The sequence below is a fragment of the Oreochromis aureus genome, linkage group 7 (genome assembly GCF_013358895.1).
Source record: "Oreochromis aureus strain Israel breed Guangdong linkage group 7, ZZ_aureus, whole genome shotgun sequence".
NCBI lineage: Eukaryota > Metazoa > Chordata > Actinopteri > Cichliformes > Cichlidae > Oreochromis > Oreochromis aureus.
This window is the reverse complement of record NC_052948.1, coordinates 9,261,269-9,286,054: the sequence shown is the minus strand read 5'-3', so window position 1 is coordinate 9,286,054 and position 24,786 is coordinate 9,261,269. Positions and strand designations below refer to the sequence as shown.

The window sequence follows — 24,786 nt, the reverse complement described above, 5'->3', positions numbered from 1 at the left end:
GCACATTCAAAAACAGACACGCAAACACAGAGAGACACAAGCGCAATGACACGAGAATCCTGGATGATAAGTAGGGTGACGGACAGGCCAATGGATGCTTTTTGTATCCTGACGTCCTTTGAGAATAAAGGAGAAAGAGAGGGAAATATGTCAAAGGAATATCTCTGGAAAACCAAAATGTGCTCTTGGACAAGAGAAGCATTTCTTTTTCAGTCTGAAAAGAAGAGGTGTTAAGCTCCAATTATAGGAACATGGCTAAGTTGGCTTAAAAGTTTTATTTTTCGTTGCTCTAAATATTGTACTTTGGTAGAATTTTTGGGGTTAATTGTGCCAGGCTTTTCATTTTTGGTGACTGCATTTATTTGACAGTTAGCGGACTTGCATTTTTGCTACCTTTGTAATTGATATGAATACTTTTTTCACCATTGGAAAATAGTGGCAGAAGAGTACATCAAAAACAGTTTTGTGTTGGAATCAGAACAGGTGCTGTTTCAATGCGTTCAGCTGCAAAAAAGATGCTGGAGGGGCATTAACGTAAAGAGGCTATTACTTTGAGCTTCTACACACCTGTAAACCTTAGCGACTGCGTCTTACTCGATTCTGGTGAAATCATGTTGACAAAACGTGCCATGTAACAGACAAAAACAAATGTTTTAACACCTGCCAAAGTCAGTAGTAGTTCTCGCTACAGTACCACATTTTGCCATGATGAACAAACATGTACACACAAACTAAGTAAAGGTCACAACAACAGCTACACTACCACAGCTGGAAAAAAAACGAAATACTACCTAATGTAGCTTCATATGACATGATCAGGATATATACTGTATGCTGTATATATGTGCGTGTGTGTGGGAGGGCGTATTTGTTCATTTATCCCCTCGGTTGTCTATGGCAGAATCCCTATCTGAATCTTCACGCTGGTGAATAAGCTTATTAAAGTCATCACTCCTAGCAGTCCAGCTCATCAAAGACTACCAATTACTATCCACAATACAAAGCCTGCACTCATATAAAATGGACATGTAGTTCTGCTTCATATCCTTTCAACCAGGGATTGCCAGACTGTGGAGCTAGGCACTGATGAGCCTAACGGGACCCTGATTTACTTCACTGGCCTTTAATAATGGAATAGATGAAGTAATAGTTGAAAGCTTTTCCATTATCGTCATGATAAATACAACATAAATGATGTCAATAAGCATTGAGTATTGACAGTCAGTCGTGCACTTGTGGCAAACACCTGTATTCATACACATTAATTAAGTGCTACACATGCTCAAAATATTGCTATAAAAGACCAATGCAGCAGGAGAGACAATACCTCAAGGTCTCTCTTCCTCTCTTTCTCTGTCTTTCTTTTGCTTCTTGCTGCAGAGCTTTCACCAGGTCGCTATGGTAACTTGGGTTTCCTGCCAAGATCACTTCCAATGCACCAGATCTGACATTCCTCCTTTCTCCATTTCCTCTTTTTTCCCTCCCTGTCCATCACTCTGCCTTTTCTTCGTCTTCTCCCCGCTCTATGATTCACCTGGTTGTCACAGAGTGACAGTCATATAAGTAATCCACCTCAAACTCCTGCTGACATCAGTTGAACTCAGGTATCCCCCAATAGTCATTTCACTCACCTGTCTCACAAAAATGGATTAGTTGGTTGTGTGTAGTCTGTTTAATAAACTGCATATAGATTTTAAAAAATCCTTTAGTGGACATTTCTGCAATATCTTGTACCTGAACACATACCCGTATTCACTTGTGAGAAATTCTAACTACTAATGGACTTTATCTACAGATAAAGACACATGTACGCTTCTGTTTCTCAACTCATAAAAACCACAACAAACAGATGTGTGCATCCCTTTAGGAGTTTAATTACCTGTGTTAATCGGTGTAATTGTGTTAGATGTTTTGGGAGTAGAAGTCTAATGAAAGTGTGATTATTAAAGCATTTCTCTTCACTGGTTTTCCAGGGTAAAGACTTCTCAAGGGTCCTGACTCCAACAGGGAAATCAAACTCCTTGTGCCTCGTTTCCCTCGAAACCAAGTGACCTTAATGTCAGTGACTATGTTGCAACAGAGTACAATAACTTCTAGTTGCTTCACAACTTTAGTTCATTGAAACTCAGAAAACTGGCCTTTTTAAACTGAGATAAAAGGTCTGGCATTTATAGATTCCTTGCCTATTTTTGACCACTTAAAGTGCTTTATACTAATATTCATCTTTTTTCAGTTGTTCCCTTATTCACATGGGGTCACCACAATGGATGGATCCACATATTTGATCTGATGCATATTGTTATGTTGGATGCTATTCCCAACACAACCTTTCCGGGTGTGTGTGTGTCTCCTCCCACTCTGAAACCGGGGATCTTTTGCATTTTGGGTGAGCCACTGCTTTACACTATTATAGTCACCTAGTCATACAAACCATAAACTATACAAAAGATGGACATAGTTTATAGGTCTAAAAAACTACTCTTTTAAACTTGAGTCCTTTTGCATGGGCAGCAGAGGAAGACTGGTAGTACAAAAAAGATCTTACCTCTCACTTGAGAAGTAAAATGCAAAAATGCTCTAAAACTTCACGGTGGTTGCAAACATCGTTTTTTATATAGTCCAAGTATCAAAAACACTCACAAGTATTTTGCTCACAGACACTTAGATATGCAGACAGGGCATCGATCCGCCCCCACCCTACCTCCTGAGCAATAGCCACCCTTAAGTGGAAAAGAAGATGAGTGTTTTGTATTTATTACACTTTGCAGTTGTTGATATAGTATAGAAAAAACTGTTAATACATGAGGGAGAAATTATTTTAGTAAAGCTGCTGCTCTGAAAAGTAAAGCCCTTGAGACTTTTTTCTTTAAAATTTAATAAGAAGAAATGTGTTACGAACTCAAAATACACTCTAAAGTTTTCTCAAAACAGCTTAACCTTGATTATTACTATCAAATTCATCATGTATTTGGACAAAGAGGCAAACGCTACAAAGAAGTGTACAAAATAAAAGACAAACCAAACACACAACCCATTACCAAATGTTGCACATTTACATATTTGCTTTGGTTTAAAACAAAACATCTCTGTGTCTCTCAAAAATCACATCACCAATTATAATTTGTCCTAAGTCTAAAACTTCTGACAGCAGGAAGTTTTCAGTGGCCTTGGTGTTCTGACCTCGATGTCCAGGGCTGTCACTTAGTAACAAATGCAGCACAGGACATTCAGAGGACAGAATCAGACTGAGGGACACACTTAATAAAAGACACAGTAAGCGCTGACCTACACATGCACCAAAACTTTTGAAGGAACAGCTGTTCTGCAACTATGTACTGAGGTCAACAGGCTGACAGAATGACTAGATGCATAGATGCATGCATGCGTGCATAAGGATAAGACTAATATACAATAGCAGAGCCCACTGTAAGTATTTTTCCTTATAACCTGAATTCTGTTTTATACCCTTTACCCTGTGGGAGACCATTTTGCTAATGAGGACTGCAAAAAAAACACCTTATATGCAATTACTTTTCTTGGTTTTCTAAGGGAGCATGGTGACTTTACAAGGACAAGCCTTCTCTCTCCATCTGTCCTTTTCCATTGCTTCTATTCTGTCTCATTTTTTCTTTTCCCCCCTCTCCCCCATAGACACACCAAGTGTGCTGTTAAGCACTAATTACTCCTCCTATCAGCCTTCCTAGTTTGGTGCTGTTGAGCCACTGAGAGACAGTGATCTGCTGCCTCTATAGGGATTATCTGGACCTCTGCCTGGCTATGAGATGAGAGAGTATGAGACCTCTGCCTACCAATGTCTGTCCAGTGGCCACTTCTGGCAGAACAGAGACAGACAATGAAGGCACAACTTGGGCCCAGATCTGATAAAGAGAAATACAACTGAGATATGTGACAGAGACAGATTAATCAGAATGGTAGGGCTGTGTTTGCCCTGCTCAAATATAGATTTCAGAATCTAAAGCTAAGCAGCTGGCAGTTGTGCATTACCCTGTTATCAGTGTATAAATGTAAAAATGGACTTACTGATCCCAAGGCCACTGGAAAGACAAATGCATTGAGAAAATGTTCTAAAAATTAAAAACTGTTCAAAAACAGGGTGTGAAAGGAATTAAGGCAAATCTATATTAAAGAACAGCCAACTCCCAGAGCTACATCAGACTTATGTTTATCACCCTATGAGACATGACTAAGTGTCACATGTTGTTTTTATTTCTTTTTGCAGAAAAAACTTTTTGCAGCCCCCACCCTAAAAAAAGAGAGAAAAGAAATCCAACTGGAAGGCCAGAAGAGCAGTAATGAGTTTCTCTGTTTTCTTTGTTTTTGGCCAACAGCTGAATCGTGATCAGAGTGAGCGTGCTACCAAGGCACAGACTGTAGAAAAGGAACTCCAAAGATGAGACACATTTTTCCAACTCTATGCAGAGGGCAAGACTTCAAAGGCAAAGACCCAGAACTCAGCTTCAACACTGTTAATTAAGTAAGATCATTTCATATGAACAAAACACAATAATTCAGTCAGAAATAGTTTGCAATCATCAAATTCCTATTACTGATTTTCTTCCATTTGTAATGGCTAGGCATTGTTAATACTGTTGATATTGAAAGTGTAACAGCCGTATTGTTTTATGTGCCCCCCTGTTGTTCTCTGTAATTGGATTTACTTCATTCTCAGTTTGTTTGTGTGCACAATCATGCACGACTGTTGTCTGTCTGTCTATTCCTTTGTCTGTTTCTATGGGTACCTGGCTGTGTCTGTCCTTTCCATCCAGCATATTAGGTGTCTGTCTGTCTATCACTCCATCCTGTTTCTATGTGTGGAAACCTCAGGAGCAGAAGCTGTGAGATTCTCAGAGAACTTGTCCAAAATCTCTGCAGTATGTAAATTGCAGCCTCTCAATCAATGTCCAACTGTGCCTTTTTTTCATTTCTGAGCCCAACCACACTGAGGCCTGTGACTTCTTTCTGCCTGTAAACAGCAGGTTAGAGCTGCTACTGAGCCCTCCATCGGCTCCATGATAGCTCAGGCTAATGTTCCAGCTCTCACTGATTATAATTGAGCTATTTAATTATGTTAACTAGTGGGGCTTTTAATAAGGGGGCATCAGGTTGATGAAAAATTCGACCATCTGAAAACAAGAGCAGTTAGGTGCACTTAATTCTGTGTATAAAGCTTTGCTGAGACTTCAACCCTACACAGACACACTAGGCCATAGTGCACACACTAGGCCATAGTGCACAGAGTCAAAAATGATACATGTGACACAAAAAAATCAAGCCTGTAAACATTAAAACATCGGCTGTCAAAGTAAGATTAATTTCATTCTTGCCTGTGGTTAAACAAACAGTCAAGATTAGCACTGAAGAACTCCAGATGTGTGGGTGATTTCCTTTTAACTTGACAAACCAGTCAGGGACATATAGCCACTTATCACCCGAAGAGGCAGACCAACAACTGCTCACAGTGTGCAACCCGCAGATCAGATGTTTCAGTGCTAATTACTGTGTGAAACTTGAGAGCAACCTAGACGCAAACACTAGGTAAATAGCAGGGCCGCCAACTGGGTTGCACAGATATTTCACTGAACAACTGCTGTGGCACAACGATGTGTGAAATGCCGCTGCATACTGCACAAAGGTGATAGAGTGCCAGCCGGTCTATTTGCCTAAGGTGCAACTTCTGTTCTGCTGGTGTCATAGTGGAGGGTGAAATCATCTGCATAAAATGAAGCAAAAATTGTTGCTCTGTTGTCAGGAGATACACTGGAGTTAAGCACCAGTGACTCCAATGCCCCACAGAGGTGTTTCCATAGGTCAGGGGTCTCGAACTCCAGTCCTCGAGGGCCGCTGTCCTTAGCAAGACTCTATAGAACTTGACTGCATGCTGAGGTAGCAATTCAACCTTTCGATTCATGTTACAGCAGCTCATGAGTGAATGAACAAGGTGCATTAAAAGTACTTTTAGAAGTACATTTTTGTAAACACTTACATTTACTTAAATTTACTTGAGTAGGGTTAGGGGTTGCCACCTCAGCATGCAGTCAAGTTCTATACTCTTGCTAACTACCTACTAATTTTATTCAGATGTGTTGCAACAGGGAACACATGGAAAAGTTTCAGGACACCGGCCCTCAAGGACTGGAGTTCGAGACCCCTGCCATAGGTGGATGTCAAACAGGAGACTAACAGAAAGGTGGTGGAAGTGTAGCAGAAAGAAGAGCCTGACATGTTGACCAACTACCTGTTTTTTTCACGCAGCTATCCTCAACTTACTGTATTTATAATAATTATCTTTCTTCTTTCAGGCTCCGATGAGCCTTGTATCTTTATATCAGATCTACAACACGGTTCATGCAAGAGTTCTATGACTGAGAACATTGCATTCAATTAACGGAAGCGAGAGTTACCAGAGAAAAAGCAAGACGTTTATGCCTCTATTCCAGTGTGATGATCTGAGCGAAATTAAATGATGTGGCAGTTGCAAGAGAATTACACTAGAAAATAATCAATGGGTTTATTAAGCCTCTTGTTCTATTGATCACTTGCACGATTAATAGATGTAAACAAACTTCTCATCTACCAACAGTAGCATTCATCAATCACGTATGTGAAATATTGAATGAGTATGTGTGCCCCATTCAATCAATAGTAACACTCCTGTTACATGCAACAGTAACAGAGGGCTGCTAAATGACAAAGTAAAAACATTCATGGAGGTAAAAAATCAACTCATATTTCACGTTAATCTTAAACTGCTTGCACTTGCGTATGTGTTGCTGGTGGTTTTCAATTTTTGGTTGTCCCTTGAAGGTCTAGACAAAAAGCAATTAGTAATCTGCTTCCCTGGTTAAATGATAAAACTATTGGCTCGAGAATCTCGCATGTGAAAAAACTCCAAACAGTAGATTTATTAACTTCACGTGAATAAGCTGCAAAAGCTCAGGGGATCTTATTTCAGCAAGCTTTCTGTAAGTCTGAATTATTCCAAGTTATTATTTTTCACAGATGCCATCTCTTAAATGCCTCCCCGTAGGACATCCCTGTTTTAATACTCTTTCCAAACTGTTTTTCAAATTTTGTTGCTGACAAGATAAATATCATCAATATTTCAGTCATTATTCCCTGCGCGGGTATCGATAGAGCTAATCCTGCAGCCACTCTTAACAAGTTCACACTCCTCTCTCTGATCACCTCAGTGGAACGTGTCATAACCACTGTCTTATTTACTTTGTTAAACAGGTTCTGGTTACTGTCAGGCCCTGGCCTAAGCTGGCTATTGTCAGTGAATCGCTCACCTTTGGAAATACTGTTAACACTTTCAGGCCTGTATTACAAACTGGACCTGGATCCATATCAGCAATAGTATAGTAACAATTCCAATGTTACTTCCTGGGTCTAATTTTAAGTAGTTCCCAATCCCCCCCCCCCCCAAAAGGCACGCCAAAGAATCTCTCTTAAGGGTACTAAATAATATTTCTATGCCATAACAGATGGCAGATATTGACATTTTTATCATCCTGGTTCTTGACTCAACCTTTTAAAAAGTAGACTCGATGATTAACATTCATCAATCTGTGCTCTCTACTGGTTTAAACATCTGTCTAACTGAAAGGTTTCACTTATAGTTATGGTTGAGCCCTCTGACAATGTTGTTTGGGAATGGGGTAGATAAAGGATTTGCTCATAGACCTTATTCAATTTTTTTTATTTTTATGTCATTATGAGACTTTTTTACTGTGTTTTTATGTATTTTATACAGATGACTTTTAACAGAGTAGATGCTGGATGTCTACTGAAATTTTCCATAATTTCAAAGAAGGGCATAAACAGAGGCTACTAAGTTCTCCAAAGACTCTAAGTCAAACTCTGGATCCCATGTGGTATATCTAACATTACCTTAAACATTTTGTTTTAGATTTTTTAAATCAATGAGTTAATTACTGCAAATCTTACAACACTTGGCTTCCTTAAGAAGCAATAAAGATCATTCAACTTGTTGCAGTCTGTCTTCTTACTATAAGACAAAGCCCGGGGGGCTCATGACACCACCAGTGGCCTCTCTAAAGTTACTTAAAAGACTCTGTATAGTGGGTACAAGTCTTCTGCATCTTCTACAGTCTCTTATTTTGATTAAACAGTAACCTTTATTTTTTTCAGCTTTAACACAATAATATTTATTTGCACTCAAACCTGGGAAATGTTTTATTTTTTAACATTAGAGCAACATTTTAATTTTGTATGTTATATTGGGGTTCTGGGGGCATTGCGCTTTTTTATTATGTTTGTTTGGTATTTACTGCTTCTGTGGTCATTTATAATATATGTGTTGAAAGGTGCTTTATAAATAAACCTTTTCTAACTTGTTTGAAAAAAAATTTGAGAAATACATAAGACATGCAGAAGAGTTGGTTTCACTTGTCAACATTTTTAGGGTCATTCTAATGTTAAATGTTAAATCAGTCCTAGAAGAAGGGGAGACAGAGGGCAAACAAAAGTGAAAGCGATGAAGAGACAAAATGACAGTGAAAATGAGAGAAACAGGAAAGCCTGTGGCAAAGTCACCACTGTCATTAGAGTGAAGATCACATCAGCAGGAGTGGTGAACCAGGGAGCACAGGCACCGAACACCTCAGAACAGAGCCGAGGGGCTCTAATGTGACCTTCATGAATTAGCCAGTCACAACTTACATGACCCTGCACAAGTAAGACAATAAACCAATGATGTCACTGTAAGGACCAAGAGAGGTAAGGGAATCCAAATATTTTTGCATTATGTGATATGTATTACACAATAAATAAAGAGAGAAGAGCAATAATCTCAAAATGCGATCAAATGTATTAACTTTTTTTATGTGTTTTTTGTCTTTAGACAAGATGTCAACCCAGCCTTTATATAAATGTTCTCATGTTATCTCTAAGCACTTTTTGTAAAGGTGCAAAATTCATATTGAGATTAGTGACTCTAAGCTGCCCACTCGCTGAGGCACTGACATAACACCAAACTTCCACATCTCCTCCAACATGCTTCACAGCTGCTATGACAGTCTTCTCCAGAAAAACATCTTGTATGTGTGCAAAAACATCCCCTCTGTTGCTGTCGCCAAATAACTGTCTTTGGTTGATCTATACAGAGCACACGATTCCAAAAGGCCCAGTTTCAGCAAAGGTTTATTGGCAAAGTGTAGTTTTATTCTAATGCTCTTTTTAGACAGCTTGTTCTCTTCTCCCAGTCATTTTTTAAAAAATCTCCTTCTGAACATGCCTCATGCACCTTGTCACAACTGCAAGAGTTGCGACAAGAAGCACATCATTTCACAGACTTTCTAAGAACCTTTGTTTTGTACCATACTGCTTGCTCTTCTGTTGAATTTGCTGGACTGAGATGTCGTTTATGTTGCAGATTTTCCTTATAGTGAAATTTTATACAGTTAAAATTGAAGTGCCTTCATAGACTCAAAGTTTTTTTTCTTAAGAACTTAGAGACCCGTTCAGAAATTACAGTCTTCAAGAGAACAGCAGGTCCTACCTGTCAAAGGTCTAAATAACAGAGCGTTGTCACTCCCTCGTGTGGTTTTCATCCCTGGAAAAACATCTAGAAGCCCTGTATGGATGTGAATTTGAGATAAATTTAGCAGTGGCACTTACTTTATCCAACATGAGTATTTTTTTTTCAATTAAAATGTGAATAAAAATGTAAAACATAACTCTATATGTTTTGCTACAAACATGCTGGGGAAAGTCAATAATGTTTTTTCACTGCATTGTAGGTAAAGTTTGGAGAGCCACATTTTTAGGTGTTATGGCCACTACATGTATAAAGTATAAGAGTATGATGATAAAAGTATAACTGGTATTATAGTAGTTATTTTTATTAAGGGATTAAATGCAGATTTTTTTTAAATTATTAAGCATTTTTAGATTCTTTGAGTTTTTCCTTTTACTTCAGTAAATGATCTGTACACTCTTTAAACTGTATCAATAAATATATCATGTAACCATAATCATAACCATATCTATAAAAAGAAACCTAATTCATTTGTGAATCTATGTAGACCTATGGATAGCCTAATAAACTACTGTGTTGTTGCTTGTTGCTGCCCATTTATTGTCACCCAAAGCCTTTAAAAATAATCTGCTGTCAACACAGATACACACAGGAACAGTAATGAACCACAATTTCATTGACCTCTGTCTTTTTTTTGTACTTCTTCTTTTCATGCAGTAGCAAAATTAAATGAGATATAGGAGAGATACAGGGTGCCTAAAAGTGACAGATGACTGTAAGTCTTGCCCCAAAGTCCCGACCTCATCCTAGTCAATTGTTGTTAAAGACAAACCGTCAGTCATTCTTCGAGCCTCCTACAGGCATTGCTCTGCAGGAAGGGATGAAGGAGAGGCATCTACAGAATTTGTTTTGTCTACAGAGAGAAACTCGGTGTCAGATTGGGAGAAATTATTCTTTATAAAGTCTAATTGCCTGTTGTTGAGCTGAAACAACAACTTCTGGTATTCATGGTACTAAAATCTTCTCCGGAGGAGAGTAATTTTGTCATATTGCTCACCCATCCAATACTTCTCCAACATGTATCTGTGGGTATATAATGATGTTTGAACTAAATACAATAAAGTACTGCAATCTACTAGTTGTAAGGGTACTGATGGAAGATGAACTCCAGTCAGAGGAATGTTGGTACACTGTACAATAAATTAATGACCCCAATTCAACAAGAGTCATTTCGGTTATAATTCCTGAACTATGATTCTGTTGTGTAAGAGTGTGTGTGTGTGTGTGTGTGTGTGTGTGCGCGCGCGCATTTGCATGTGTGTGTATGAATGCATATTTGTATAACACACTAGGGTATGATCATTTTCTTAATCATGGCAGGATTCTCATAGGAAGAGACTCTAATATAACCAATTACTCTGCCTCCTGGCATTGATGATAGCAGATATTAGTTTAGGTGGTAACAAAAGCTGAAAAGGCATTTTGTGTGTACATGCCGTGTATGAAGGTGTTGAATACATAACTGCACAACACTGAACACTGAGTAATGACCTTTAGAGTTTCTGTTAGGAGAATGTTTTGATAGACAAGCTTTCCTCTGAAATCGTTACACCCAAACAAGTTAATGGAACTGAAATTATATATGTTGAAATAATAGAAATATCAACAATGAAAATATACTTAAGTATGACTCAATCTTGTATCTTGTTCTTGTGTATTACGCCCACGTTTCAGGGCAAACACACCAGGGACGACCCTCTAAATTCTTTGGTATTGTTATCATGGATCCTGTTACTTTTACGTTTGTTTTTAAATGCCAGACATTTTCTGTGTGCAGATGGCTCTAAGCATTCTGAGTAACATCTTGTTGGTCTGCTGTGAGATTTAACAAGCTGTCCGCAGGCTTGCTAGTGACCACAGAGATAGAGAGTCATTAGTTCTTCTCTGTCTGTATTTCTTCAGTTCTTCAGGGAAAATGTCATTAGCATTCCTCCCTGCGTCTGAGAGAGAGTCAAAAGAGCATCTGAGTCTTTTCTGCTGGTATCACATCCTCTATCACTCATCCCTGAAGGCCCTCAGTATAACTGTGCCATTGGTTGACCTGACTGACATTCATTAGGGTCATCACAAACACAGAGGTCCTTGGCTTTATTTCAGTGGTGGGTCAAAGCTGACACTTAGGAAGCAGTAAGACTTGTGGTATTTGCAGGGCACGCAGACGTACAGATCTAAAGGGTTTTGATCACCTTCATGACTGCACCAGCACCCTGAGAGGCTTTTTTGCAGATACAGAGAGATGGATTTTAGCCTGATATGACTCAGTCACTCGTTTCTGTGCTAGAGCAGGAAAACAGACTGGCAGACATCTGGGACCTGTAAAATATAATTATAAAACTCTTCAGATTCAAAATTTGGCCCTATGTTTGACAAATTTCTGAAAGTGGTGCCAGATTAACTTTTAATTGTCCAGCGTTAGTATGGATATTACCAGTGTTGGGTAAGTTACTTTAAATTAGTAACTTAGTTACATTACTAGTTACTTCTCTAAAAAAAGTAACTCAGTTACTTCAAGTTACTCGTTACTTTCAGAGTAACTAGTTACTAGGGAAAGTAACTTTGGTTTTACTCAGCATTCTCTTGTTAATGTGTTGCTTCCGTAACTGGATACCCAGCAAGATTGCCAGTCTTCTAGCTTGCTTACTTGCCACAAGTGCACTGTGCCACCTACCAATAGAAAGGAAAAAAATAACGTGCACATTTCCACGAGAGAAATCCCACGCCTGGACCGTCGTTGACCGCTGCCATGATTCTAGCCTGCTTTTTACATCCAACACAAAAACTGCAGTCGTGGTGCTTTTGATTGTACTCAGAACTTGGAAATTCTGCCTTCTGAATAGGAAGATGTAGGTAACACCAGACTGCAGATGAGCTGCATACAGAGCTGGACTGGGACAAAAAAATCAATCGTCCCGGGCATTTTGACTAGAGACCGGCCCACCATTATAGGAAAAATCATAAAGCCTTTGAATGAAAACAAACACTGTTGTGACAGTGATGTACACTGTTCTGATGGTATATATGTATCAATCTATCAATTGTTTGTTGTAAGACTCAGATAATTATTTTTTAAAAGCGAGACATTTTAAATGAGAATAATAAAGAAAAGTATTTCCTTGTGCCCCCTTTTCCCTGTTAATGCCCTACCTGGCCCCTGGCAAAACTTTGCTAGACCCGCCCCTGCACAGTTACCAGCTGTCAGCTACTTAGAAAAGGATCCTGGTGTTATTTGTCTCTCAGAAACAGTTCATAACTTCCTTCAACTCATTCATGTCACCTAAAAGGTAAACCTGTTTCTCCATCACCTGTTCAGCTCTGATGATTCAGTAAGGACATCTCCTGGTTTCATCTGCATGTTTCCCTCTCACCACATATCCAAACCGATATCATGACCAGCAGCTTTACAGCTGTGGCTCCAGCAAACATCAGCTGATACTAGCAATTAATATTAAATAAATTCTAACAACAGCTGATCAAGCTTAAACGTGCTGCTGTTGTTTAGCGCGACATCCGCTGGTTTCCTCTTTCTGGCGCAAAGTGGGCGATAAACAAACAAGAGAAAAAGCCGATCAGCTGATCATTCATCAGTTTCGTGATTGAAGTAGAAACGGGAGAGAATGAGAGAAGAAGAGGCAGCTGTGCAGCTTCAGCTTTGTGTCTTTTCATTGTAGCTGAAGTCCGGGACAAACTGTGTTCCTTTTCACCTCAGTACGAAACGCGTAATATTTTCTCTGAATACGAGACGATTCTGTTTTTTAGGGGCGGTTGGCAACTCTAATAATTAACCGTATGAACAAAATAAAGTTCAACATCAGTAACATAGCACCCACCCAGCTGTATAGAAACTCCGTCATGCTAGCTAGCACGCAGTACGAAAATGTCAGCATACCGAAAATAAACTCCACCTAAACTTGGTTTATATCTGACTCCGATAGACTGCAGGTCATAACTTCTTACCTGAAGTTCAGTTCACCTGACACGCGGACCGGCGGCCGCTTCGGTCTCTCCTCTTGCCTCCCTTTTCCTTCATCCACCTGCTGGCCTCCACCACTTGCTAATGTTATTGAATCTGTGGAAGCTCCGCGATATCCACCACACGAAGTAACGAGTAACGAGCCTATCTAAATCCCAGTAACGAGTAACGCGTTCCTGGTTTTGGCATAATAACTAGTTACCGTGCTCGTTACCACAATAATAACGTAGTTACTGTAACGCGTTACTTAATAACGCGTTAGTCCCAACACTGGATATTACACACTAGGACTTGAAAGTACTACCCTAGAAACTTTTTTAGGCTACTGACAGGAAACACAACTCAGGAGAACTTTGATTGTCTGATGGCCTTTTGTCCGACAGCGGGAGCATTGGGAGAGAAATCAAATCCTTCCTGTGGTAACAGCATCTTAGTTCTCTAAATATTTCCACTTGCCGGAGAGAAATATACAAAAAAATAATTGGGGGGAAAAAAGAGAACATATTATACTTCAGATTTGGGTTTTTTTAGACAGAGTGAAGCCTGCTGTTTCCCAGTCTGTATGCTTAGCATAAGGAAAGCTAATTGTCTCCTGAGCTTCATACATACTCAAGGGAAGAAAGCAATCCTGTTGTATAACTTTTATTTCTGTATTTCACTTATTTTCTTATGGTGTCCACTGAAAAGGACATCTGAGTATACCTGATGTCTTTGCACATTGTAGTTAGTTAATGCTGGCTGCATTAAAATGATGTGCATGCTGTTAAGAGTGGCCAGACAGACTTACTCACAAGAAGAAGAAAAAATGAATAAAATAAACAGCTTTAAGCCATTACTCTTAGCATGTTGCACTTTACTCAGGGAGGTGTTTTCACTACCATCTGATTTTTTTAAAAAAGAACCACAAACATGGTGTCATGCAGGCACGAGGGAGTTCGATGAAGGTGCAAGGGATAAAAAGATGAGAGAAGGTAAGGGTATATCTCTGCACTATAGCATTTAGTTCTGCTTTACTTTGTCACTCAGTGCCTGTCTCCATGTGCCTGAGTGGTCCCAGCATCCCCAAAACCTACATTTTCCAGCTCTGTTATAGCAGTAACATCCTCATGCTCTCATCTGTGACAATGTTCCCCACTAATAGGCACAGAGTGACATCTGTGTGTTATACTGTAGGTGCACCTGCAGCCTTGTGCCTGTGTGATCGACCTCTGCGCTCCACCCTGCACTCTTACTAATTGAAACAGATGGAGAGGTTGCGAAGGTGAGGAGGAGCCCTAAGGGCAGCAGTGATGAAAGAAGAAAAGACGTACAGAGAGCATGTTTATCAGGGCAATCAGGAAGGGATGCGCTGAGGGCCTACTCACTCTTTTAATGTATGTCAACAAAGTCTGTTTACCACCTGTGGCTTCCTGGCTTCAGCGTCAGTCACGTGACCAAGCTCTCACATTTGCTACTGCAGCATATAAAACATTTTAATTTTGCTTCTTTTTATTTTGTGTCAGTTTAGTTTTCGAAATATAGAAACATTACTCTCTGTTTGTTTATACACCACTATTCAGTTTAATCATTAGCAGTTATTAAGTCTGTGTCTCTCTCCTATAGTTTGCCTTTTGTCCTGTCTCTCCCTGCTTCCTTCACTTTGTCCTATCGCCCAGCCTATTGAAGAAAGTGGAGGTTTCTTCCTGTTATTAGGGAGTTTTTTCTTCCCACTGTTGCCAATGCTTGGAGATTGTGTGATTGTTGGGGTTTCTTTCGATTACAGTGGGGTCTTTATCTTACAATATAAAGTACCTCGAGGTGACTGTTGTTGTGAATTGGTGCTATATAAATAGGTGAAGTGAATGATTTACAGCTCTTCTGGAGATATTTGAACTGTTGTTTATTCTTCAGCCTACCAGTCTATGAAACAAGCAAATTCTACTTTTCCCAACTCTTATTTCATATAAATTTTCTACCTTCTCACTTCAGCAGCACACTTCTGCTGTTCACAGCCAGTTATCACAGAAAAGGTTGTAAACTCTCCAAGCAAAAGAAACAAAAATGCCAGAATCCACACCTGATTTTCTAAGAGTACATTCCAAGTGTTCAAGTCTAGATTTCTTGGACACTTAAACCAACAAGCAATGGATTTGAGCTGAGGATCATCAGCAACATATTGTTTCCTTGCAGTTTGTTCCTCTTTTCTCTATTACTGTCCCTGTCAAAATAAATGTAAAAAATGCCCTAAAATAAACCACATAAAACAGATTAAGTCAATAAATAAAACAATGCCTGCCTTTGGCAAAATGGAAAAACATCATAAAATGCTAAATAATAATAATAATGGGATTTACAGAGATATACCTCTACAGCGCTATATTTCATACACACACACATATCCAGCATGAAATTACAGCTCAGTAAAGCGCCGTGTTCTTTAATTCAGTTATATGCTGATTCATGTGTAATTATTGTTAATATTTACCAGTATTTACAAAAAATTGGGAAATGTATGACCTGCTGAGGAAGGGATCTCCTCCATTTCCTGCAGTGTAATGATGATCCACTGGAGGAGAGATAAAATACTGTTTGTAGAGTTTTATAGTTTTTTTTAAGCTCATAATCAAATATGACACAAACAATGAAAGGAATCCAAGACGATCATTGCATTTACTAAACTAAGGTGTATTTTAAGTATCCCAAAATTTAAATCCTTACTTTTAAGAACATTTTGGTTAAAAAAATGTAGAAAAGACCTGGGACAGACTATGAAGCTTTCTTTTTATTAGTTTTTCAAATAAATCCTGTTTCTCACCCACGTCCTCATGCTGCTTCTTTTCTCTGTTGCTTTTTTCTGGTTTTGTTATTGTTACCACACAGCTTCCTTTATTGAATTTGTTAATTGAACATCTGAGACTTTTGAGATGAAGGATTTTGTACTGCAATATTCGGTCCTTAATCGTTTTGCTGATCCCTGTTGCTTCAGATAGTTGAATAAGATTACTACTTTCCTAAAATGTTAAATTAAAAACTTTAAATCTGAATAATAATTTAGGCATATTTCTGTTCCTGAATATCAGTGTGTCAATTGGCTTTTTAAGCCTGTTATGAAACAGAAATAGCATTTTGGTCCATTTTCAGGTTTCTAAGAAGAGGAAAAGAAGAGGAAAAAATAAACCTTTGGAGGGCAATTTTGAAAAAGAGGTGAAACTAATGAGGCTAATGTCATGGTGAACTGGCGATGCTAATGCCATGCATTTAAGTTTAAAAAAATACTCCAGATTAAGGGCAGTAGTGTTATGCTGCTGTGAAGAATGCAAGTCTGCTTTTAATGATGATTAATAATCATTAGTAGTTATAATCACATATACATTAAAAACAACTTCAGCACTTTTTAATTTGTTCTGTCCTACCTGAAGAGAAGAGAATCTCACAAACAACTTTACTTCAGAAGTGCACACGGACAAAATGGACAAAAGCGCAGAATGATGCAGTCGTGAGACACGAACCACTGAGACAAAAGACACGGTACTCTTCTGAAACGCTGGAGACAATGTGATTTCCTTGCAGCTTCCAGTCAGACGCTTGGGAAAAATGTGGCTGCTGCTCTCAGACTGCTCTCCACTGTCTGTTTCTCTTTGTATGCATGTGTGAATGTGTGTATGTGTGTGTGTCAGGATGGAATGATGGCCTCTCTTTGTTGTCCGAGGTAAGAGGATCCTGGTTAGTGAAACAATACCTGACCATTCAAAAAGAGATGGACTTAACTGAGTCACGAGGAGCCAGTCTAGGGCAGACCAAACACGAGCTGGAGGGGGGGACTGAATACCTCCTCTGTGAGAAGAGGAAGGAGACAAGCCTTTCAGCAACTGGCCAGTCATTAGCTACCATGTGTGTTTTTTGTGCGTGCTGAGACAGATTCAGAGGTCCTCTTGTAGAGTCTGAGGTAGTGATATGGCTGAGGGGGTCTGATGGAGATGAAAGTGGAATTGGAAATGGGGCAGATGGAGTGAAATGGTTCACTCTTTACCTGTATGTAAACTCTTCCTCTCCGCAGAGGTAATCCACACCTGCATTAATAATTGACAAGTGCTCTGTGCGAGAGTGTGCCTATAAGGGATCCAGCCATTGTTTACCTGCACTGTGCAATAAAGATCTGTACCATCTCTTCTTTTCTTTGAAAGGTAGCAAAATTGTATTACTGTGGCTGACAATTTGTCAGATTTAAATGAAAAGAACTAGGAATTACTCCAGATAATCACCATTCCCAAGGTGCAGCATGAGATCTTTGCTGGTACAGTTATACATTACACACCCACAGCCCACACAGTCCTGCACACTCACTCACACATTCACGTATGCTTACTCAACTGTCCAAATATTCCTCTCACTTCTCCACCTGAGAAGGGCAGAGGCTGTCACTCATGTCAATGAGATTTCTAGGTATTTAAAAGTCCATGAGTCAATCCACTTCAGCCACAAATGGAGCCAAAAAGGACAATTTACATATTCATGGTTGAAACAGAACAATGCTGACTAAATCTGATGAGAGTCACCTTCAAGGAAAGCTGCTGCTGATTTCAGCTGAGCAGTGTCAAATGCTGTCCATATAGACAGAGGGGAATGAGGCATCAGGCCCGTATGAAACAAATCTTTTTACACACGTGCGTTCAAGTCCAGGGAATTATTTATGACGACGTGTTACTAATTCAAGCGTTACTGTGATGTGCGGAATCTACACAACTGATCTTACCACGCATTCAATGGGTGTCTTTAAATCTAATTTCCTCCTCTGTTTTTGAACTCATTTTCAATCATTTTTGCAGCCTTTCACTTGGCAGTAGATTTTGTTTATGAAGATCACAAGTCTGTCTGTTTTACCAATGTGAAACTGTGTTATTTTCATCAAAACAACATGGAACTAGCTTCCATATCCTATAGTAAGGAAACAATTTGTGTATCTGTGCATATGTGCACTGTATTCCCTGGAAAATATAGCAAAATATATCTTTGTTAAACATGTGTAAACAGATTTTAGTTTTGTAGATAAACTGAAGTCAAGACATAGGTAAAGTTTAGAAAAGACAAACATTTGTGCTACTGTACCAATGAAGTTATGAGCTCTTTAACCCAAAGAAATCGTGCTGAGTGAGTGAAACGTAATTCAGTTTGACGGTTGAATTTTTCTTCAAAAATAAAAGAAAAAAACAAAGAAAAAAAAGAGTGAGGTCAGTGTGGGATAAAGTCAAAATTTAAACTCTGACATTCGCACCTGCATGGGGTTGTTTTACTCCAGAAAGAGATCTGAGTCAGTTCACAAAATGTGAAATGGGCAACACTTTTAAAGATCTGTGAAACAAATGAAAAGCAGCTCCAGCACTGAGAGACAGAGAATGTACGCTGAAAGTCTGGGAATGGCTTTTATCGAGCGTGACAGAGAGAAATGGGATCTGGGTTTGTGGGCATTGAAGTGGTAATTGATTCAAAGCTCTAGATCTGCTTGTGGACCAACCTCAGGTGTGGGAGCTGATCTGCAACATGATAGCTTAAATGCCCATTTGACAGAGAGTGAGATTTATCTCCTTGAAGAGCCACTCCTCAAATGATGCAGATGATAGCTTGCCATGCAAATTCAAAGTCTAAACTATAATTAGACACTTTATATTGCTTTACTTGTTAAATTCATTTACATCCCTTTCCAGCTTCCCCATCAAATGAATTCCATGTGAATAATGCACTGGAAGTGGAAGCAACATTCATGAGCAGTACTGCACTTCACGGTAGTTAAAGCCAGAAAAAGTGAGCTTCATTATGCAGTTGAGAAGTACTGATACCAAAATGGTACCGCTTTAACACCTGTTTACAATGTTTAGGTACACCTGGCTAGTATCAGGTTAGACCCCATTTAGCCCCCAGAACGTTGTAATTCTTCATGGCACAGATTCAAGAAGGTGCTGAGAACATTCCTCAGAGTTTTTTGCCCATACTGACATGAGATTATTAGGGAGATGATGCAGATTTGTCAGCTGCGCATCCTAGATGCAAATTAAGGATTCCACCAGATCCCAAAGGTGCTCGGTTAGGTTGAGATCTGTTGACTGTGGACGCCGTTTGAGAACAGCTAACTTGTCTGTCATGTTCAAGGAGCCAGTTTAAGATGGCCTAAGCTTTGTGACATGGTGTGTTAGCCTCAGTTTCCTGTTCTTAGCTGTCATGAGCGGTCTTCTGCTGAGCTAGCTCAAATATTTCACGGTTGAACATGATGTGCATGCATTCAGATTTTGGCTGTAACTAGTGGTTATGATGTGAGTTGGTTTTGCCGTCCTGTCAGTTCAAAGCAGTCTGGCCATTTTCCTCTGCGTCTGACATCATCAAGTCATTTTCACTCACAGAACTCACTCACTGAATATTTTCTATTTTTCAGACGATTCGCTGTAAACGTAGCACAAGGTATGTGGGAAAAGCCTAGTAGCTCAACAGACCAGCCAATCTGGCACTAACAACTATACGACATGGTTGTTTTAACCATGTCAGCATGGCTAAATGCATTGAGAGCATGCCATCTTGTAATGCACTGTCATGTCATGCCGTCATGCTGATTAGATATTTGTCTTAGTTGTATCAGTTCAACCAGTGTAACAAACAAAGTAGCCAGTGAGCATATATCTATATAGTACATTAAAGTTACACACAGTATTCATGTACTGTGACCCCCAAACTGGGCAAGTGGCTCCAGTACATCCCAGGAATGACACCTAAGATCTCTGTCCAAAAGAGCACAGCCCGAGGAACAGCAATGATACTGTAAAATGCAAAACAATACAACATTATTGCTGTAGACTCTGACAGAAAGGTCATACTTTAGAGAGGTAATGCACTGGAATGTATCATATTTCAAAGTATTTATAATCTGTTCTCCAAACATGTTAATGTGGTGCAAAACCTTTAAGTCTTTAAGCTCTTTGTGAGTTTAAAATGCCAAAGAAGGGAAAACTTAGGAGGAAAAATTATAGTTGTTGAGAAATGCATTAAAATCACTTCAGATATCCTCGTACCGATTACAAAAACACTACACTGTCTTTATATTCTGCTTATATTCTTGTTAAAATGTGGCCAGTTAAAACATTAATTAAGTTAACTGTACAGAGGGAATGCTAAGAACACTCCATCCTGCATGATGGCATGTTTGAAGTCCTTTACTTTTTTATTTGCATATTATCTGTTCACCTTTATCAGATTCTCTCTGTACCCAGGATGGGCTGCAGAGGAAGCCACATCTGCCGACAGCTGATCAAGATAAACTCTCAAATGGGAGAATAATCATTAAGTCAACTCATGCGTTTTGCATTCATTACTGTTTGTGGCTCCACGGTCATTAGGAGTGATCTGGTCACATATTGTAACCTAGCAAAGCACTGAAGCTGCTAATGAAGGCCCAACAATCTTGTTTACATCTTCCACTGAGAGATATATTCTGCTGGCATTTATCAGTGTTTGACATCATTTTCTTCTATTTGATGAATGGAATGTGAATACATTTAAAAATGGATTTCCGTGATGTAACATCTAAGGGAAAAGGAAGTGCACAAGAGAAGTGGTCAGACATCCAGTGTTCTGTGTTACTCAGTCACAAGGAGCTGGGAAGGGAGCATGCTGCATCTTTTAGGGCTTAGCTATGTCCGTCCCAATTACAAGTGATGACAATGCAAAATTCAAATTGGAAAATGAGAGAAGTTACAATTCACTTTCAACAGCGGCATTTTTCATGAATATGGAAATACAGGAAGTGGTCTTTGTGATTACACACTCTTGGCAGATGATAATAAATTCAGACAGGGTTGTTTACAATCAAAGCACAGAGTTTTCTGTCCCTGAGGACAAGCTGAGCAAAGGCACATCTCAAGGTGAGTGGAGCTGTGGATGGAACATCCATACACATTTTGGGTATTTATCTCATGCAACATTAATCAGATGTTTTCTGTTAAACTTTACTATGTCATATCCCCATAAGTGCAGCAGAAATTCCATTTTGAGTAAATGTTATCTCGCTCTGTGAAGGCCCTGTCCTCTTGAGCCATTTCTGTCTATCTCTCAAGTCTGTTTGTCTGCATGATGAGTGCAGGGGTGATGCAGGAGTCAGCCTGGAAAAGAATAAATCACTCATGGAGGCAGCTTTGCAGTATGGCAGCAGATGACAGCCGGAGGGCAGTTTGAGGAAGGCAGTAGGCATGAAGGGCCAATCAGGCTGTCTTTCTTTATCATATTACCAGGCAGTTGTAGAGGGAATTGAGGGCAGGTCATGATTACCACCAGCCGTGTTTCTTTAGTAAGCGGAGACCACACAGGGACAGGCAGGTGTTGTTTACATCTGACTGTCATTGTGTGCGCAAGTAAGGAAAAACGACTGAGACATTCTTTTTGATTGTAATGTCGTTCCAGTAGATTTCAGTGGAAGAAAACATTTTGCTGTATATATTACAATGAGAGCTTCAGCATGTGAGCTGAGAACGTTGACAAAGGCGTGCACATATTTCCCCAGCAGGTCCTCAAACATTTATGAGTTCTTCAGCTCATGTTGCTCCATGGAGGCCTGTTAGATTTCATTGCATAATTCTGTGCACTGTTCCATCCTCTATTGTACCAATGAACCTCTGTTTATTTGCCAGGATCCTTTCTATCACTGCTCCCTCAGCTCACAAGCCAGAATAACAATGACTTTTTTATCATTGAAAGTACTGTTTGATCCCCACTCACATGGTAGATTGTTACAAAATAGGCTCACACAACTGCCTTGCCTTTGTAGTACTCTCGCTATTCAAGCTAACTTAAAGTGTGGTTTCCTAATTTTATTCTGACAATATCTGTAATAGTCATCATTTATCACAATAAGAAACCTTAATTTCATGTGCCTTAATTTCATAATGAAAACCATGAAACAATTCTGGGTTATTTATCACAAACGCTTATTCATCACTATCACTACATCTTCTCTCACGAGCAACTTCAAAGATATTCCAGTTTATGAACTGCAAATGTATTTGCATGATGACAAGGCGATAGAAGGCAAGGTCGTTTATAGACATTTTGGTGTCAGAGCAGAGCGAAATCAAGGTATTCGGAGCTGTCCATGGTTCTGAAATATCTGTTGATCGATCTATCGACCTATCTATCGTGTAATATGATAAATTTTTTCTTCCTGTTATTACTCATTAAATCAGATGCATCAACTGATAGAGAAAATAATCTTTTCTCTCTCAAAATCAGTTTCCAGTGGTTGAGGAAATAAGGGAAAATGCGATCCCATGGCGCCCACTGGTGTTAAAACAGTTTATCTGCACACAGATATCACAGATTTACACAGGCAGCATGCCCAGGAACACTGCTCCACAGTCCTTGACAGTTTAACTTGCAGCCTCCGACCATTAATATTGTGTGAAATGACATCGAACAAGGTGAAAATGAGTTTTTCATAAAAAACTATTTTAGTGTGGGCTTTAATCCCACTCACCACCTGCTGTGCTTCCCGAGGACTCAAATAAACTGTAAGATTTTATAACATGTAGAAAATTGTAAGAGTTTCTGATTCTTAAGAAAAGAGCGCGCTAGGTGGGGAGAGGGGATAAAAAGGTATGGGGATTAGATCTCCCTGCAGGCATGAGGCTGGTTCCTCTCTCTAGTTTTTGTCCTGTGGGATGACAGTGCATGGTGGGATTCATGTCTCCATGAGCTGTGCAGGGTTGTTTTGTACAACACCTCTGTCCGCCTGAAGCTCTTGCATCATATACACATACATGCCTTTTCGAAGAGCAAGTCCAAGAACACACACGTCGTTCCCACAGACTGTACAGACTGTAAAAGCAGATGTTTCAAGCCAAACACACACACAAACAAACACACACAAACACACACACACACACACACACACACACACACACACACACACACACACACACTGTCATGGGACATTAATTCTGATTAGTTTTTCTTGCGGGACAATCCATTTTATATAAAGATGCCGAGATTTGAATCCCAAACAATGGGCACTGCTGTGGAAACAGTCCCACACAGCATGGCAACTGATGCTTAGCTGATGTAGGGAGACACACACACACATACACACACACACACACACACACACACACACACACACACACACACACACACACACACACACACACACACACACAAAGAAGCGGGAGTAAGGACCTTTTTGCAGCCTCAGCTGCAAGCTGCTTGTTTTGTTCTGTGTTGTTTCTGACAATGGTTTTCATTTACTCGCAATAAAAGGTCAGAGCAGTCATCTTTTACTAAAACACAGTGCAGGCAGCCTGTGTAGTGCATAGACTGTCATTTATCCATAGTGGCTGTCCTGCTTCTTCTCTGTAATCATGGAAAACCATTACATGGGTCTGGAAAACACCCTCATATTTATTATTAGTTGTGGCAAAGGTATACCGTTCGTTACTGAATATTTGCTTCTAATGATTTCTGCTGTAGGTGCTCCATTAGCTATACCAGAATAATGACTGACTCATTTTACCTGAGCTTAGCATGACAGCTTTACTAGATTTTTCTTTTTGTCTTTAATGTAACATGAACATATTCGATGGAAGAGCAGGGGCATCACTGCCTCCCTTCTAGGATTGTTGTTCCCTGCAGAGATCGTTAGAGTGCTCTGTGTTGGAGAAGATTAGATGAAGGAAGCTGCTGCAGCAAGGTACTGTTTCAAAATCTCTCATTGACTGTTGTTTTCTTTGTTTTTCCATCATGCAACAGCTTGTTTCTCCATTAGTTTCTATGTGTGCATTTGTGTAGGCGTGCGTGTTAGCTGACTTCTGTTTAGTTCAGTGGGTCATGTGCTACACACATAAGCAGACAGTGCCATGAATGCACACACAAGCACATATGTCTGCACACAGAACTAATCGCTGCGGACTGTCTGATGAGTGTGAGATGGTATTAAGAAAATACTAGTTACAGAAAGCACAGAACAAGGAAACAGATGATACAACTGGATCTCTAATTAGGCATCTTCATCCCCTCCATCCCATTGCTTACCTCTCTCTTACATATACAGCCACAGTTGCTGCTGAATGTAGGTCAGCACAGTAGAGAGATGTGAAAGTGAATGATAAATCAAAGTATCTATTTCCCTAAGGCTAAACAATAGTGCAAGACAGCATGCAAGCTAACGGATAGACATATCACACACACCATGTGTATGAGGACTTCAGAGGAGTTCAAAGTGACTTGATCA

At 39.5% G+C, this 24,786-nt stretch overlaps 1 protein-coding gene across 1 annotated transcript in view; it reads right to left on the bottom strand.

Annotated features, from left to right (window-relative positions):
• Positions 1-9,605, bottom strand: part of shank3a (SH3 and multiple ankyrin repeat domains 3a) — a 214,863-nt gene extending 205,258 nt beyond the window's left edge. Inside the window, exon 1 of the mRNA XM_039614942.1 lies at positions 9,542-9,605. The gene's annotated coding sequence lies outside the window, so the exon portion shown is untranslated. The remainder of the gene's footprint in view (positions 1-9,541) is intronic.
• Positions 9,606-24,786: the final 15,181 nt, after the last annotated feature.